This window comes from Poeciliopsis prolifica, unplaced genomic scaffold, assembly GCF_027474105.1.
Source record: "Poeciliopsis prolifica strain line A6 unplaced genomic scaffold, Auburn_PproV2 SCAFFOLD001, whole genome shotgun sequence".
Lineage (NCBI taxonomy): Eukaryota > Metazoa > Chordata > Actinopteri > Cyprinodontiformes > Poeciliidae > Poeciliopsis > Poeciliopsis prolifica.
In genome coordinates, this window is record NW_026562376.1 from 21807254 (window position 1) to 21823080 (window position 15827).

The following is a 15827-nucleotide window of genomic DNA, read 5'->3' on the forward strand; positions in this document are numbered from 1 at the left end:
AGGTTCATGGGTGGGGTCTCTGTTCTTGCTGTGGGGGACTTCTTCCAACTTCCTCCCCTTGGACGGGCAAAACCTCTTTGTGTCGCCGAGGACGGCATGCTTGATATGGAATGAAAATTTCCAGATGATCAGCCTGACCGAAATCATGCGGCAGAAAGATGAGAGAGCATTTGCGGAGCTCCTGAATCGGATTAGAGTTAAAGGTAAAGCGAATTTGCTCAGTGATGATGACAAGACTCTTTTGATTCAAGCTGTTACTGAGCCCAAAGAGTGTCCTATGGATGTCCTACACATTTTTGCAACAAACAAACAGGTGGACACCCATAATGCAGCAGTTGTGGCCTCTTTAGGTGCAGTAACAGTTGATATCCAGGCAGAGGACTACAAAAGAATTACAAAGACCGGAAACATGATTAACCTGGGCTGTTGCATAGCGGGCAACAAGCGAGACTTGTCTAACAACATACAGGCTGGTTTGGGTTTTAGAGTAATGATTATAAGAAACTTGGATGTAGAGGACGGTCTTGTGAATGGAACATTTGGCACCATAGCTGATATTGTCACCAGTACCAAAGACGGAAAGACTAGCGTAAAGTTAATTGGACTTAAATTGGACAATCCTCTTGCTGGACATACAAAAAAGATTCGGGGTAAACCAGATGGCTTTGTTTATATTGAGAGATTTGAGGAACAGAGTAGCGTAAAGGGAGGTACGACGGCAATTTCCAATTAGGTTAGCCTTTGGTTGTACAGCACACAAAGTCCAAGGAATGACTATGAAGTCTGCAGTCATTTCTTTGAAGCGCATTTTTGAACCTGGTATGGCATATGTAGCTCTCAGTCGCACAACTTCCCTGGAAGGACTTAAAATCATTGATTTCGATGAAAATAAGATCTACGCTGATGAAAATATTAGAGCAGCGATGGAATCAATGAGACCAGCAACATTTTTTTGCACACCAGACCACTCTTGCATTTTCAGTCAGGTCTTCAGGGTGCAACATTAACGATTGTCCACCACAATGTCGAAGGCCTTGTCTGTCACTCTGAGGACATGAAACAACATCATGAACTCATGTTGGCAGATATCTTATGCCTTACGGAGACTCATTTGTTTGGATCTTCTGTTCCAGCTTCCTGCCAAATGGAGGGCTATTCTTTTTTCACGGAACAGACATGTCTCCTACTCGAACAGAGTCGACATTGCCACCAAAGAGGGTGGGGGAGTAGCGACTTACTGCCGGAGTCTTCTCCAACCGCAGGAACGGAGATTCTTTAACGAGGTTACAGATCTTGAATTTAATGTTGTAAAAGTGGACACCCCAATCAGTGCAGTCATCGCGACAGTTTACAGGCCACCAAGTTATGATCTTGGAACATTTTTAAGAAATCTGCAGAGCCTCTTGGTTGGCCTGAATTCAATGGCTATTCATCCCGTTGTCGTATTAGGAGACTTTAATGAGGACATTATTCCTCCTGGGAAAAAAGCCATCAATCAGTTGTTTAGAGCCAAAGGGTTTATGCAACTTATCTCTGATCCAACCACAGAAAAACATACTCTTCTTGATCATATTTACATCTCCCATCCAGAATATTGTGTCCAATCAGGTATCTTGCAGAATTACTACAGCTACCACAATCCTACATACTGTGTGTTGGCTTCAGTATAAGTTGCATCTACAGTGGCTTGCAAAAGGAGTCATGTTCCTTTAAGTTTTCCATATTTTATCAGATTACAACCACAACTATGGAAAAACAGTGGAGAGGAGAAATATTTGTTTATTTTTGCAGGTATATACTAAGTCACATGTGTCAAACTCAAGGCCCGGGCCAAATCCGGCCCGCCGTTGCTTTTTATGTGGCCCTCCACAGACTATACTAACACTAAGTGTGATTAAATATTATATTATCAATCATATCAATGCAGTTTTTATCTGTTTACTGCCAATTTATATCAATCAGTCCCTCCAGTTTCTTGAGAATTTAGTTAATGTATGATTATAGTCCATGATTTATACAGCGAGTAAATTTATTATTAGTTCCTGAAGGGACTGAAAAGAAGTTCAATAATATTATGTAATTTTAAGAATTTATTGACATATTAACAGTTTGTGAACAGGCTTTATCAACACATTCTGGCACAACTGGCCCTTTAAGAGCTTTCATAATCTTGATTTGGCCCAAAACAAAAATAAGTTTGACACACCTGTACTAAGTAATACACACTTTTCAGTTTATTTGCAAAAAAATCTGTCATATTTTTAAGCCTCCCTGGTAGAGTCTATTCTGGAGTCCTGGAAAGGAGGGTCATCAAGATACTGGAGAATGCATGGGAGTTCGTCCAAACAATCTACATGTGTTTATGGACTTTGAGAAGGCATTTCACAGGGTCCCTCTGGGAACTTTGTGGGAGTTCTCATGGAGTATGGTGTCCAAGTCCTTTGATACGGGCTGTAAGGTTTCTGTGCAACCTTACAGAAACGTGGTCTGCATTATTGGCAGTAAGTCAAGCTCATTTCTGCTTAGAGTTGGATTTTGCCGAGGAAACGAGCTTGACTCTGCTGGCAATGCACACCAGTCTCTGACACTGGTGTCATATGGGGACCTAACAGCCTGTATCAAAGGACCCGGGACCCCATACTCCCAGAGAACCCACCCCTTGCTCCCCGAAGGAAACAGTCGAACTTCTTCTCCAAGTCCACAAAACATCTGTAGACCCAACACCTGCATGGGAGTTAGGTGAACTCCCATGCACCCTCCAGGACCCTGCTCAGGCTATAGAGCTGGTCCAATGTTAGATGACCAGGGCAAAAACCACACTGCTCTTCTCGAATCCGACTTTCGGCTATCTGATGGACCGTCCTCTCCATGAACCCCAAATAGACCTTGCGAGGGAGACATCACACCCCCCGGTCCTCCTTTTTGAACAAAGGCTGGGAACACTGAATCAAACAGTCTCACTTAATCATAAGGGTTCTACGTCATGGGTCTTTCATATTACATTTGGATGAAATATATTTGTGGTTGCAATGTAACAATATGGAACAGTTCAAGGGGTATGATTACTTTGTAAGCACTGTAAATCTTAACCCTGAAATCATGACATGAAATTCTTTTTGGAGAAAATGTTGGAATCTCTAGTCGTTTTTAATGTCATTTCATTTGACTGTTTGCTTTTATAATTATGATAGCGTGGATCGTTTTCTTGATCATTGTTGCAGTGGATTTCATATGTATTTATTCATTGTACACATTTCTGAATTATGGTGTATGCTTGTGGATTTTGTTGTCGGCATAAGAGATTCTTGTACACTTAGTGAATCTTTTCAAAACTTATTTACTTCTGTAGAAGAGGCTTCATAAACAGGTTTTGTACTTGCACATGAAACTGTTTGAGCTTTGTGAATACGAAAGTGGCTGATCTTGAAACACTTATCGGTTCACTGTCAGAGTAGTTGCTGGAAATGTTGCACCAGGGAGCAGTAGATAAGACAATCAGTTACTATATGTATATTCTGTTCTATTTGAAATTAAAATGATTTGAAATGGGGACCATAAAGTTTTCGTAATTTTTCTAATACAGTTAACATCAATTTTTCCCTTCAAATATGCCTAAATTTTTTGCGGAACTACGTTTTTATTCTTCACCGTTTGCGTCACTTAATTAAAGCTCTCCTTGTTTCAATCTCTCCTCAGTCACACTGAACTTTTTAATGCTGCAGCCCCCCAGTGGCTACATTATCTTCACTTCACAAGCAGGACAAAAGTTTGGCTCACTTTTGTCCTGTTGGACTCCCTCCATCTGGTCAGAATTTGTTTGGTTTTGGTGGAATTAACCCTTTGTTCTCCCAGTTTTAGTCTGTTCTTGCAGGGTTTTCCACGTAAAACGATCCTTGGAGGCTGCCAAGAAGACAGAGAGGAAACAAGACCTTGAGGTTTGGCCCATAAGATGTAGAAAATGTATCTAAGTTGTAGCAACCTTACAAGTTGTTACTTTTTTTGTTGTTGGTAATAGCTGTCTATTGATGGAATGACTTGTGTGTTTTCAGTCCAGGAAATCCTCACCTACTTCATGGACTTGGGCCTCATACAATCTGAGGAGATGGAGTTCTTGTTTCTTTGAATGTTCCAGGTGGGACAATCTGACCAGGTAAGTACATAACAAATGAAGGCTAATTTATTTGCCAATTTGGTTTATTTTAAGTTGAGATTGATAACGTTGTATATCTAGGTTTGATAGGAGGAATCCAGTGGATGTATGACCTTTTTTCTTGGGTCATATTGGTATTTATATCTGTTAATCATTCTGAAATCTTTATTTAAACAAAGTTTAAATTTTACAGATGTTTAAAAATGTCATGAATATTAATTTTTTTTTTTCTGTATTTTTACTACAGAGTCTGTGATGTCACATAGACTGGATCCCAAATGAAAGCTTTGGAGCAGCGGTTGTTTTTTCTTCTTTTTTTTTCTACAGTTGTAAATAGTTTTTATGTATGTATATATTTAAAATAGTTTCATGTAAGAATATAGTTTAATATATGTTTCATGTATGTATATATGTATAATAGTTTGATATTTATGACAAGTTGATCATCGTGGCAAAGCCATGTTTCACTTGTGAGATTAAATCTGTCAGGCCTTACATTGACACTCAGGCAACAACCCTGAGTGCCACACGGCCGGACAGGACACATGTAAATAAAAAAAGATAGTTTTTTATTGCAGAGATATCAAGTTCTGAAATTTATTGTATTCTTTAAATGTTGTAATTTTGGTTCATTGTAATCTTTACTTGTAAAAAGTTTGTAGAAATCTTTAATTTGACTTCAATATATATTTTTAAACTGTGATCTGTTGTGTGTGTGGGTTTTTTCATTTAAAAATTTTGTCACTATTATGAACTACATTCATTTGCCTTAAGTGACAATAGTCACTAATGTATATTTAAAAATATTTTTTTTGATTTCAAAGAAAAATGAACGAAATAAAAAATATATATAATTAACTAATGTTATTATTGAATTATAATATTAATAGTATTTAGGCTTACATTAGCATTTTGGCTAATTTTAGCTTGTACACTAATTTTAACATGTTAGTCAACATGCTTGTGATTCTTCACATGCTTATTTGTAATGGCTCTAACACAGGGGTTTGCAAAGTTTTTGACTAGCGGGCCAGAATGGGTAATTTGACAGAGAGGCCAGGAGCATTTGGACACACAATGTAATTTATTAAACCTGGGTATTGAAATGTATGGAAAAACAGACACAATTGAAGGTGCAAATTTAAAAGAAATCAACATTTAGTGGAAATAGATAAACGGAATCACTTTCAAAGTATATATTTCAGAACATATTGTAATGATGCCAACACTGCAGCTGTAGTCCCGTCAAACAGGGTTTATTGGAAATAAGAATAAGAGCAGCGTAACTGGCAACCGAACACCGCCCTGCTGCTCCCACCCCCACCGTCATGACAGACCAATCACGTGTGAGTGGAAGTCAGCTGAGTCAGAGGAAGTAAATAACGCTACATGTAACAATAAGGAACACAATGTAACTTATAACACATAACCATGTGGAACCAAGCAGAACTAAAACAGAATCGTTTCAATATTATTACCCAATGAAAGAAAGGGATCTTTAAATTGAGAGCGATGTGCGGCATGTTAATTAAGCTACTGTATCGCTGCTGCGCGTAAATGCTAGAGTTGCTTTTTTTTCATAACACACTAGAGAAACTTACATCTCAGTGGGAACAGTGTTGTTCTCACTTTTTTGCCAGTGCATCAAAGTCTGGAGTTAGTTTTGTTGTGGCAATTCTCAGAACAGATCTGAGATGTTTGTCAGTTAACCAGGATCTGTGATGAGCTTTGTTGATGTTTATGACGCTGAAAATCTGCTCACACATGAAGGTAAGCCAAACAATGCCATCTTCTGCGGCATCCACCGGAAGTTTGGAAATGTGGCTTCGAAGCATAAAAGTCTTTCAGTTTAAGAGATCTGAACTTCTCTTTTGAGACGGTGTCAGACTGAAGACAGTCTGACACCTTGCTGTGCAAGCAAGGCAAAGCATTACCTTTATCCTTTTACCTTAAATGAAATAGGTAATAGCTATTTCCCTTATTACCTATGCTCAGTAAGTCATGCTTGTGACTATCCACGTGCTATTGATGGCATTGCAGGTTTCTTTAGCATGGATGCTAATGTTTAGCATCAGAACGCTTGGTCCAAACGACGGGCACACTTTGGCAGGGCCCCGGTTAAATTTCTTCAGGAATTTTCTAGTTCTTATAACTTATTCTTCCGTAGACCGAATGCGGCTCGCACCGCTGCGAGCCCACCCACAAAAGTGGTATCAAAACGTGCGGCTCGTTCCCGGCATTGGAGCTATTACTTTTATGGGGAATCGGCGTTACGACGGCGACGTAAAAAGCGAAAAACGAGCGAAATTTCCAACTGCCGAAACGCAGAGCATAACTGCCACCACTGCCGCTCTGCTAGAGTGAAAAATGAAGTGGATTTCTGACCCCAAATAAATTTTGAAATTGCCGCCACGCCACAAATATCGTGCTATCGGTATGAAACTCGGACATGACATCGATACGAATGTTTGCTCCGGTAAAATGTTTTCAAATTTTTCTAGGGCTTACGGTTTTCTGTCAAGGTGCTTTAGAGCAAAATCAAGTTCCAGCCTAACTGACGCTCTCCACCATATATTTTCATACTTTTATGGGAAATTTCAGACCTCAGTGCACACCATTTTTCTCTCATCGCTGCAATTACTGTGAATGAGCTACAGATATGATTTGCAGGACTATCGGAGACAAAAAATAGCTCTCTCATACGCTTCAAACGGTTTTCCGATACGTATCACGGTTTCCGAACGGCAAGGAGTTGTTCGGGCTGCTTTTTCCATTATAACTGACTGAGCTGTCTCACAAAGATAGAAATCTGTCTCTGCCTCACACACATGACTGTTGACCTCTTTAGAACTACAATGACTGCAGGTTAGAACTACAACATGGCGGAACACTCAGTGCCTACAGAAGAGGTCATAGGTGAATATAAAACTACAACATGGTGGAACTGTCAGTTACTACTGAGGAGGAATGAGCTGGCCTTTAGAATTACATTGTCTTTGGGCTTTTTAACTGATTTTAAGCAACCATTGTTACACACAGGATTAGTGTGGCAATTTAAATTAAGCTTAATGAAAATTTCAAAATAAAAGCCCTGAGATTCTTTTATATCACGTAATTGCTCTCTTGGGCATTATGTGACTTTTTTAACAGAACCACTGTTAAACTTTGGATTATTTTGGACATTTAAAATTAAGCTGAATGAAAATTTCAAAATAAAACCTTGAATATTTCTCTCAGGCCTGTCAGAAAAACTAACTTCTTCAAGCATTTAGAATTAAGTCTCTCCTTGTGTGTCACACTAACATGACAGTTGACCTCCTCTTTAGAACTACAATTTCTGAAGGTTAGAACTACAACATGGCGGAACACTCAGTGCCTACAGAAGAGGTCATAGGTGAATATAAAAACTACAACATGGTGGAACTGTCAGTTACTACTGAGGGGGAATCAGCTGGCCTTTAGAATTACATTGTGTTTGGGCTTTTATAACTGATTGTAAGCAACCACTGTTACAGACAGGATTAGTTTGGCAATTTTAAATTAAGCTTAAGCTTAAATTAAGCGAAATAAAACCTTGAATATTTCTCTCAGGCCTGTCAGAAAAACTAACTTCTTCAAGCACTTAGAATTAAGTCTCTCCTTGTGTGTCACACTGACATGATAGTTGACCTCCTCTTTAGAACTACAATTTCTGAAGGTTAGAACTACAACATGGCGGAACACTCAGTGCCTACAAAAGAGTCAGAGCTGATTGTCAGAACTACAACATGGTGGAACTGTCAGTTACTACTGAGGAGGAATCAGCTGCTCTTTAGAACTACAATTCCTGAACGTTAGAACTACAACATGGCGGAACACTCAGTGCCTACAGAAGAGGTTATAGGTGAATATAAAAACTACAACAGGGCAGAACTGTCAGTTACTACTGAGGGGTAATCAGCTGGCCATGACAAGTACTTGGTTTTTGGGAATTTTAGAACTGATTTCAAAACTCCATAGTTACACATGGGATTAGTGTTACCATTAAAATTAAGCTTAATGTAAATTTCAAAATAAAAGCCTTGACAATTTTTCCATCAAGTAATTGCTCTTTTGATCACTATATAACTGATTTAACCCAATCAGTGTTAAACATGGGATGAGATTGGCCATTTAAAATTAATCTCAATGAAAATTTCAAAATGAAAGCCTTAAGATTCCTTTCTGGCTCATGCCTATTTTAGGGAAAATGGCTGCCTCAAACTTATAGAATTAAGTCTCCCCCTGTCTGACTCACAGCTGGCAGAGGATCCATTACCATAGCAACGGAACACAAAGGGGCCAGCTGATTAGGACTACAAAAACGCATCACTGTAGTTCTAACTATGGCAGAACTCAGAGAACAAAGCTGGACTTTAGAGCTGCTTGTGATTTGGGCCTTTTATAACTATTTTTAACCAACCATTGTTACACATGGAATTAGTGTGGAAATTTTAAATTAAGCTTTAAAAAAATTTCAAAATAAAAGCCTTGAGAATTTTTAGATTAAATAAGTGCTCTTTTGACCATTATATGTCTGATTTAACCAAATCACTGTTATACATGGGATTACATTGACCATTTAAAATGAAACATTCTGAACATTTCAAAATAAAAGCCTTAAGATCTGGCCGTGGCTAATGCAGCGCCGCAGGCGCTGCAATGATATTAGCTTGCATTATCTTTTCCTCTCAAGTTAGGACACTGTCTTGCGCAGCAAGACAGTGCATTAGCATTAGCACAAACATTAGCATTTCTCTGTTTCCCACCAGTGCACTGCCGTAGGCAGTGCAATAAGATTATCCTGCATGATTCTTTCCACTCAGGTTAGGGCTCTGCCTTGCGCAGCAAGGCAGAGCATTAGCATTAGCCTTTTACCTTGCATGAGGTATTAGCTATTTCTCTTACTTATTACCCATATTTACTATACATGCTTGTGACTCTCCACATTGTATTGATGACATTGCAGCTTTCTTTAGCATGGATGCTAATGTTTAGCATCAGAACGCTGGGTCAAATCGACGGGCACACTTTGGCAGGCCCCGGTTAAATTTCTTCAGAAATTTTCTAGTTATTGGGCCTGCCTAGCAATGCATAAGGAGAGCAGTGACTGACTTGCGAAGCAAGTCAGTCACTGCCTCCATGCATTGCATGGCAGGCACCTATTAATCTACACCCAATAGAACGCCTCTTTATTATTATTATTATAACTTCTTCTTCCGCTACCGTTAATGCGGCTCGCACCGCTGCGAGCCCACCCACAAAAGTGGTATCAAAACGTGCGGCTTGTTCCCGGCATTGGAGCTATTACTTTTATGGGGAATCGGCGTTACGACGGCGACGTAAAAAGCGAAAAACGAGCGAAATTTCCAACTGCCGAAACGCAGAGCATAACTGCCACCAACTGCCGCTCCGCTAGAGTGAAAAATGAAGTGGATTTCTGACCCCAAATAAATTTTGAAATCGCTGCCACGCCCACAAATATCGTGCTATCGGTATCAAACTCGGTCAAGACATAGATACGTATGTCTGCTCCGGTAAAATGTTTTCAAAATTTTTCTAGGGCTTACGGTTTTCTGTCAAGGTGCTTTAGAGCAAAATCAAGTTCCAGCCTAACTGACGCTCTCCACCATATATTTTCATACTTTTCTGGAAAATTTCAGACCTCAACGCACACCATTTTTCTCTCATCGCTGTAATTACTGTGAATGAGCTACAGATTTGATTTGCAGGACTATCGGAGACAAAAAATAGCTCTCTCATACGCTTCAAACGGTTTTCTGATACGTATCACGGTTTCTGAACGGCAAGGAGTTGTTCGGGCTGCTTTTTCCATTATAACTGACTGAGCTGTCTCACAAAGATAGAAATCTGTCTCTGCCTCACACACATGACAGTTGACCTCTTTAGAACTACAATTCCTGAAGGTTAGAACTACAACATGGCGGAACACTCAGTGCCTACAAAAGAGGTCAGAGCTGATTGTCAGAACTACAACATGGCGGAACTGTCAGTTACTACTGAGGAGGAATGAGCTGGCCTTTAGAATTACATTGTGTTTGGCCTTTTATCACTATTTTTAACCAACCATTGTTACACACAGGATTAGTATGTGAATTTTAAATTAAGCTTAATAAAAATTTCAAAATGAAAGCTTGAATATTTCTCTCAGGCCTTTCAGAAAAAATAACTGCTTCAAGCATTTAGAATTAAGTCTCTCCTTGTGTGTCACACCGACATGAGAGTTGACCTCTTTAGAACTACAATAACTGCAGGTTTGGACTACAACATGGCGGAACAGTCAGTGCCTACAGAAGAGGTCATAGGTGAATATAAAAACTACAACATGGTGGAACTGTCAGTTACTACTGAGGAGGACTGAGCTGCTCTTTAGAACTACAATTCCTGAACGTTAGAACTACAACATGGCGGAACTCTCAGTGCCTACAGAAGAGGTCATAGGTGAATATAAAAACTACAACATGGTGGAACTGTCAGTTACTACTGATGAGTAATCAGCTGGCCATGACAAGTACTTGGTTTTTGGGAATTTTAGAACTGATTTCAAAACTCCATAGTTACACATGGGATTAGTGTTACCATTAAAATTAAGCTTAATGTAAATTTCAAAATAAAAGCCTTGACAATTTTCCCATCAAGTAATTGCTCTTTTGACCACTATATAACTGATTTAACCCAATCAGTGTTAAACATGGATGAGATTGGCCATTTAAAGAGCTTACTGAAAATTTCAAAATAAAAGCCTTAAGATTCCTTTCTGGCTCATGCCTATTTTAGTGAAAATGGCTGCCTCAAACTGATAGAATTAAGTCTCCCCCTGTCTGACTCACAGCTGGCAGAGGATCCATTACCATAGCAATGGAACACAGCAGGGCCAGTGGTTAGGACTACAAATACGCATCACTGTAGTTTTTACTATGGCAGAGCTCTGAGGAAGCTGTTGGCCTTTAGAACTACTTGTGTTTGGGCATTTTATAACTGATTTTATCCAACCATTGTTACACACGGGATTAGTGTGGCAATTTTAAATTAAGTTGAATGAAAATTTCAAAATAAAAGCCCTGAAATTCTTTTATATCACGTAATTGCTCTCTTGGGCTTTATGTGACTTTTTTTATATACACCACTGTAAAACTTTGGATCATTTTGGACATTTAAAATGAAGCTTAATGAAAATTTCAAAATAAAAGTCTTAAGATTCCTTTCTGACTCATGCCTATTTTAGTGAAAATGGCTGCCTCAAACTGATAGAATTATGTCTCCCCCTCCTGACTCACAGCCTGCAGAGGATCCATTACCATAGCAATGGAACACAGCAGGGCCAGTGGTTAGGACTACAAATACGCATCACTGTAGTTCTAACATGGCAGAACTCAGAGGAAAAAGCTGGACTTCAGAACTGCCTGTGTTTTGGGCCTTTTATAACTCATTTTAACCAACCATTGTTACACATGGAATTAGTTTGGCAATTTTAAATTAAGCTTTAAACAAATTTCAAAATAAAAGCCTTGACAATTTTTATATTAAGTAAGTGCTTTTTTGACCATTATATGTCTGATTTAACCAAATCACTGTTGTACATGGGATTACATTGACCATTTAAAATTAAGCATTCTGAAAATTCCAAAATAAAAGCCTTGAGATTCGTCTGTGGCTAATGCAGCGCCACGGGCGCTGCAATGATATTAGCTTGCATTATCTTTTCTTCTCAAGTTAGGGCACTGTCTTGCACAGCAAGGTAGAGCATTAGCATTAGCCTTTTACCTTGCATGAGGTATTCGCTATTTCCCTTACTTAATGCAGTAAGTCATGCTTGTGACTCTCCACATGGTATTGATGACATTGCAGCTTTCTTTAGCATGGATGCTAATGTTTAGCATCAGAACGCTGGGTCCAAATCGACGGGCACACTTTGGCAGGCCCCGGTTAAATTTCTTCAGGAATTTTCTAGTTATAACTTATTCTTCCGTAGACCGGAATGCGGCTCGCACCGCTGCGAGCCCACCCACAAAAGTGGTATCAAAACGTGCGGCTTGTTCCCGGCATTGGAGCTATTACTTTTATGGGGAATCGGCGTTACGACGGCGACGTAAAAAGCGAAAAACGAGCAAAATTTCCAACTGCCGAAACGCAGAGCATAACTGCCACCAACTGCCGCTCCGCTAGAGTGAAAAATGAAGTGCGATTCTGACCCCAAATAAATTTTGAAATCGCCGCCACGCCCACAAATATCGTGCAATCGGTATGAAACTCGGACATGACATCGATACGTATGTCTGCTCCGGTAAAATGTTTTCAAAATTTTTCTAGGGCTTACGGTTTTCTGTCAAGGTGCTTTAGAGCAAAATCAAGTTCCAGCCTAACTGACGCTCTCCACCATATATTTTCATACTTTTCTGGAAAATTTCAGACCTCAACGCACACCATTTTTCTCTCATCACTGTAATTACTGTGAATGAGCTACAGATTTGATTTGCAGGACTATCGGAGACAAAAAATAGCTCTCTCATATGCTTCAAACGGTTTTCTGATACGTATTACGGTTTCCGAACGGCAAGGAGTTGTTCGGGCTGCTTTTTCCATTATAACTGACTGAGCTGTCTCACAAAGATAGAAATCTGTCTCTGCCTCACACACATGACTGTTGACCTCTTTAGAACTACAATTACTGCAGGTTAGAACTACAACATGGCGGAACACTCAGTGCCTACAAAAGAGTCAGAGCTGATTGTCAGAACTACAACATGGTGGAACTGTCAGTTACTACTGAGGAGGAATGAGCTGGCCTTTAGAATTACATTGTGTTTGGGCTTTTTATCACTGATTTTATGCAACCATTGTTACACACAGTATGTGTGTGGACATTTTAAATTAAGCTTAATGAAAATTTCAAAATAAAAGCCCTGAGATTCTTTTATATCACGTAATTGCTCTCTTGGGCATTATGTGACTTTTTTAACATAACCACTGTTAAACTTTGGATTATTTTGGACATTTAAAATGAAGCTTAATGAAAATTTCAAAATAAAACCTTGAATATTTCTCTCAGGCCTGTCAGAAAACTAACTTCTTCAAGCATTTAGAATTAAGTCTCTCCTTGTGTGTCACACTGACATGACAGTTGACCTCCTCTTTAGAACTACAATTCCTGAAGGTTAGAACTACAACATGGCGGAACACTGAGTGCCTACAAAAGAGATCAGAGCTGATTGTCAGAACTACAACATGGCGGAACTGTCAGTTACTACTGAGGAGGAATGAGCTGGCCTTTAGAATTACATTGTGTTTGGGCTTTTATAACTGATTGTAAGCAACTACTGTTACAGACAGGATTAGTTTGGCAATTTTAAATTAAGCTTAATAAAAAATTCGAAATAAAATCTTGAATATTTCTCTCAGGCCTGTCAGAAAAACTAACTTCTTCAAGCACTTAGAATTAAGTCTCTCCTTGTGTGTCACACTGACATGACAGTTGACCTCCTCTTTAGAACTACAATTCCTGAAGGTTAGAACTACAACATGGCAGAACACTCAGTGCCTACAGAAGAGGTCATAGGTGAATATAAAAACTACAACATGGTGGAACTGTCAGTTACTGCTGAGGAGGACTGAGCTGCTCTTTAGAACTACAATGACTGCAGGTTAGAACTACAACATGGCGGAACTGTCAGTTACTACTGAGGAGTAATCAGCTGGCCATGACAAGTACTTGGTTTTTGGGAATTTTTTGAACTGATTTCAAAACTCCATAGTTACACATGGGATTAGTGTTACCATTAAAATTAAGCTTAATGTAAATTTCAAAATAAAAGCCTTGACAATTTTTCCATCAAGTAATTGCTCTTTTGACCACTATATAACTGATTTAACCCAATCAGTGTTAAACATGGGATGAGATTGGCCATTTAAAATTAATCTCAATGAAAATTTCAAAATAAAAGCCTTAAGATTCCTTTCTGGCTCATGCCTATTTTAGGGAAAATGGCTGCCTCAAACTGATAGAATTAAGTCCCCCTGTCTGACTCACAGCTGGCAGAGGATCCATTACCATGGCAACGGAACACAAAGGGGCCAGCTGATTAGGACTACAAAAACGCATCACTGTAGTTCTAACTATGGCAGAACTCAGAGAAAAAAGCTGGACTTTAGAAACTGTGTTTTGGGCCTTTTAGAACTATTTTTAACCAACCATTGTTACACATGGAATTAGTGTGGAAATTTTAAATTAAGCTTTAAAAAAATTTCAAAATAAAAGCCTTGAGAATTTTTAGATTAAATCAGTGCTCTTTTGACCATTATATGTCTGATTTAACCAAATCACTGTTATACATGGGATTACATTGACCATTTAAAATTAAACATTCTGAACATTTCAAAATAAAAGCCTTAAGATTCGGCCTTGGCTAATGCAGCGCCATAGGCGCTGCAATGATATTAGCTTGCATTATCTTTTCCTCTCAAGTTAGGGCACTGTCTTGCGCAGCAAGACAGTGCATTAGCATTAGCACAAACATTAGCATTTCTCTGTTGCCCACCAGTGCACTGCCATAGGCAGTGCAATAAGATTATCCTGCATGATCTTATCCACTCAGGTTAGGGCTCTGCCTTGCGCAGCAAGGCAGAGCATTAGCATTAGCCTTTTACCTTGCATGAGGTATTAGCTATTTCCCTTACTTATTACCCATATTTAGTATACTGAATGCAGTAAGTCATGCTTGTGACTCTCCACATTGTATTGATGACCATGCAGCTTACTTTAGCATGGATGCTAATGTTTAGCATCAGAACAATGGGTCAAAATCGACGGGCACACTTTGGCAGGCCCCGGTTAAATTTCTTCAGGAATTTTCTAGTTGGGGCCTGCCCATAGCAATGCATAAGGAAAGCAGTGACTGACTTGCGAAGCAAGTCAGTCACTGCCTCCATGCATTGCATGGCAGGCACCTATTAATCTACACCCAATAGAACGCCTCTTTATTATTATTGGGGCCTGCCTAGCAATGCATAAGGAGAGCAGTGACTGACTTGCGAAGCAAGTCAGTCACTGCCTCCATGCATTGCATGGCAGGCACCTATTAATCTTCACCCAATAGAATGTCTCTTTATTATTGGGGCCTGCCCATAGCAATGCATAAGGAGAGCAGTGACTGACTTGCGAAGCAAGTCAGTCACTGCCTCCATGCATTGCATGGCAGGCACCTATTAATCTACACCCAATAGAACGCTTCTTTATTATTATAGCTTCTTCTTCCGCTACCGTTAATGCGGCTCGCACCGCTGCGAGCCCACCCACAAAAGTGGTATCAAAACGTGCGGCTCGTTCCCGGCATTGGAGCTATTACTTTTATGGGGAATCGGCGTTACGACGGCGACGTAAAAAGCGAAAACGAGCAAAATTTCCAACTGCCGAAACGCAGAGCATAACTGCCACCAACTGCCGCTCCGCTAGAGTGAAAAATGAAGTGGATTTCTGACCCCAAATAAATTTTGAAATCGCCGCTACGCCCACAAATATCGTGCAATCGGTATGAAACTCGGACATGACATCGATACGTATGTCTGCTCCGGTAAAATGTTTTCGAAATTTTTCTAGGGCTTACGGTTTTCTGTCAAGGTGCTTTAGAGCAAAATCAAGTTC

General features: G+C 39.6%; 1 long non-coding RNA gene across 1 annotated transcript; it reads left to right on the plus strand.

Annotated features, from left to right (window-relative positions):
• The first annotated feature begins 2082 nt into the window (after window positions 1-2082).
• Window positions 2083-4470, plus strand: LOC129363504 (uncharacterized). The gene is made up of 3 exons (XR_008606325.1): window positions 2083-3935; window positions 4050-4284; window positions 4398-4470. It is a non-coding gene; the product is annotated as an uncharacterized LOC129363504 (long non-coding RNA).
• The last annotated feature ends 11357 nt before the right edge of the window (window positions 4471-15827 follow it).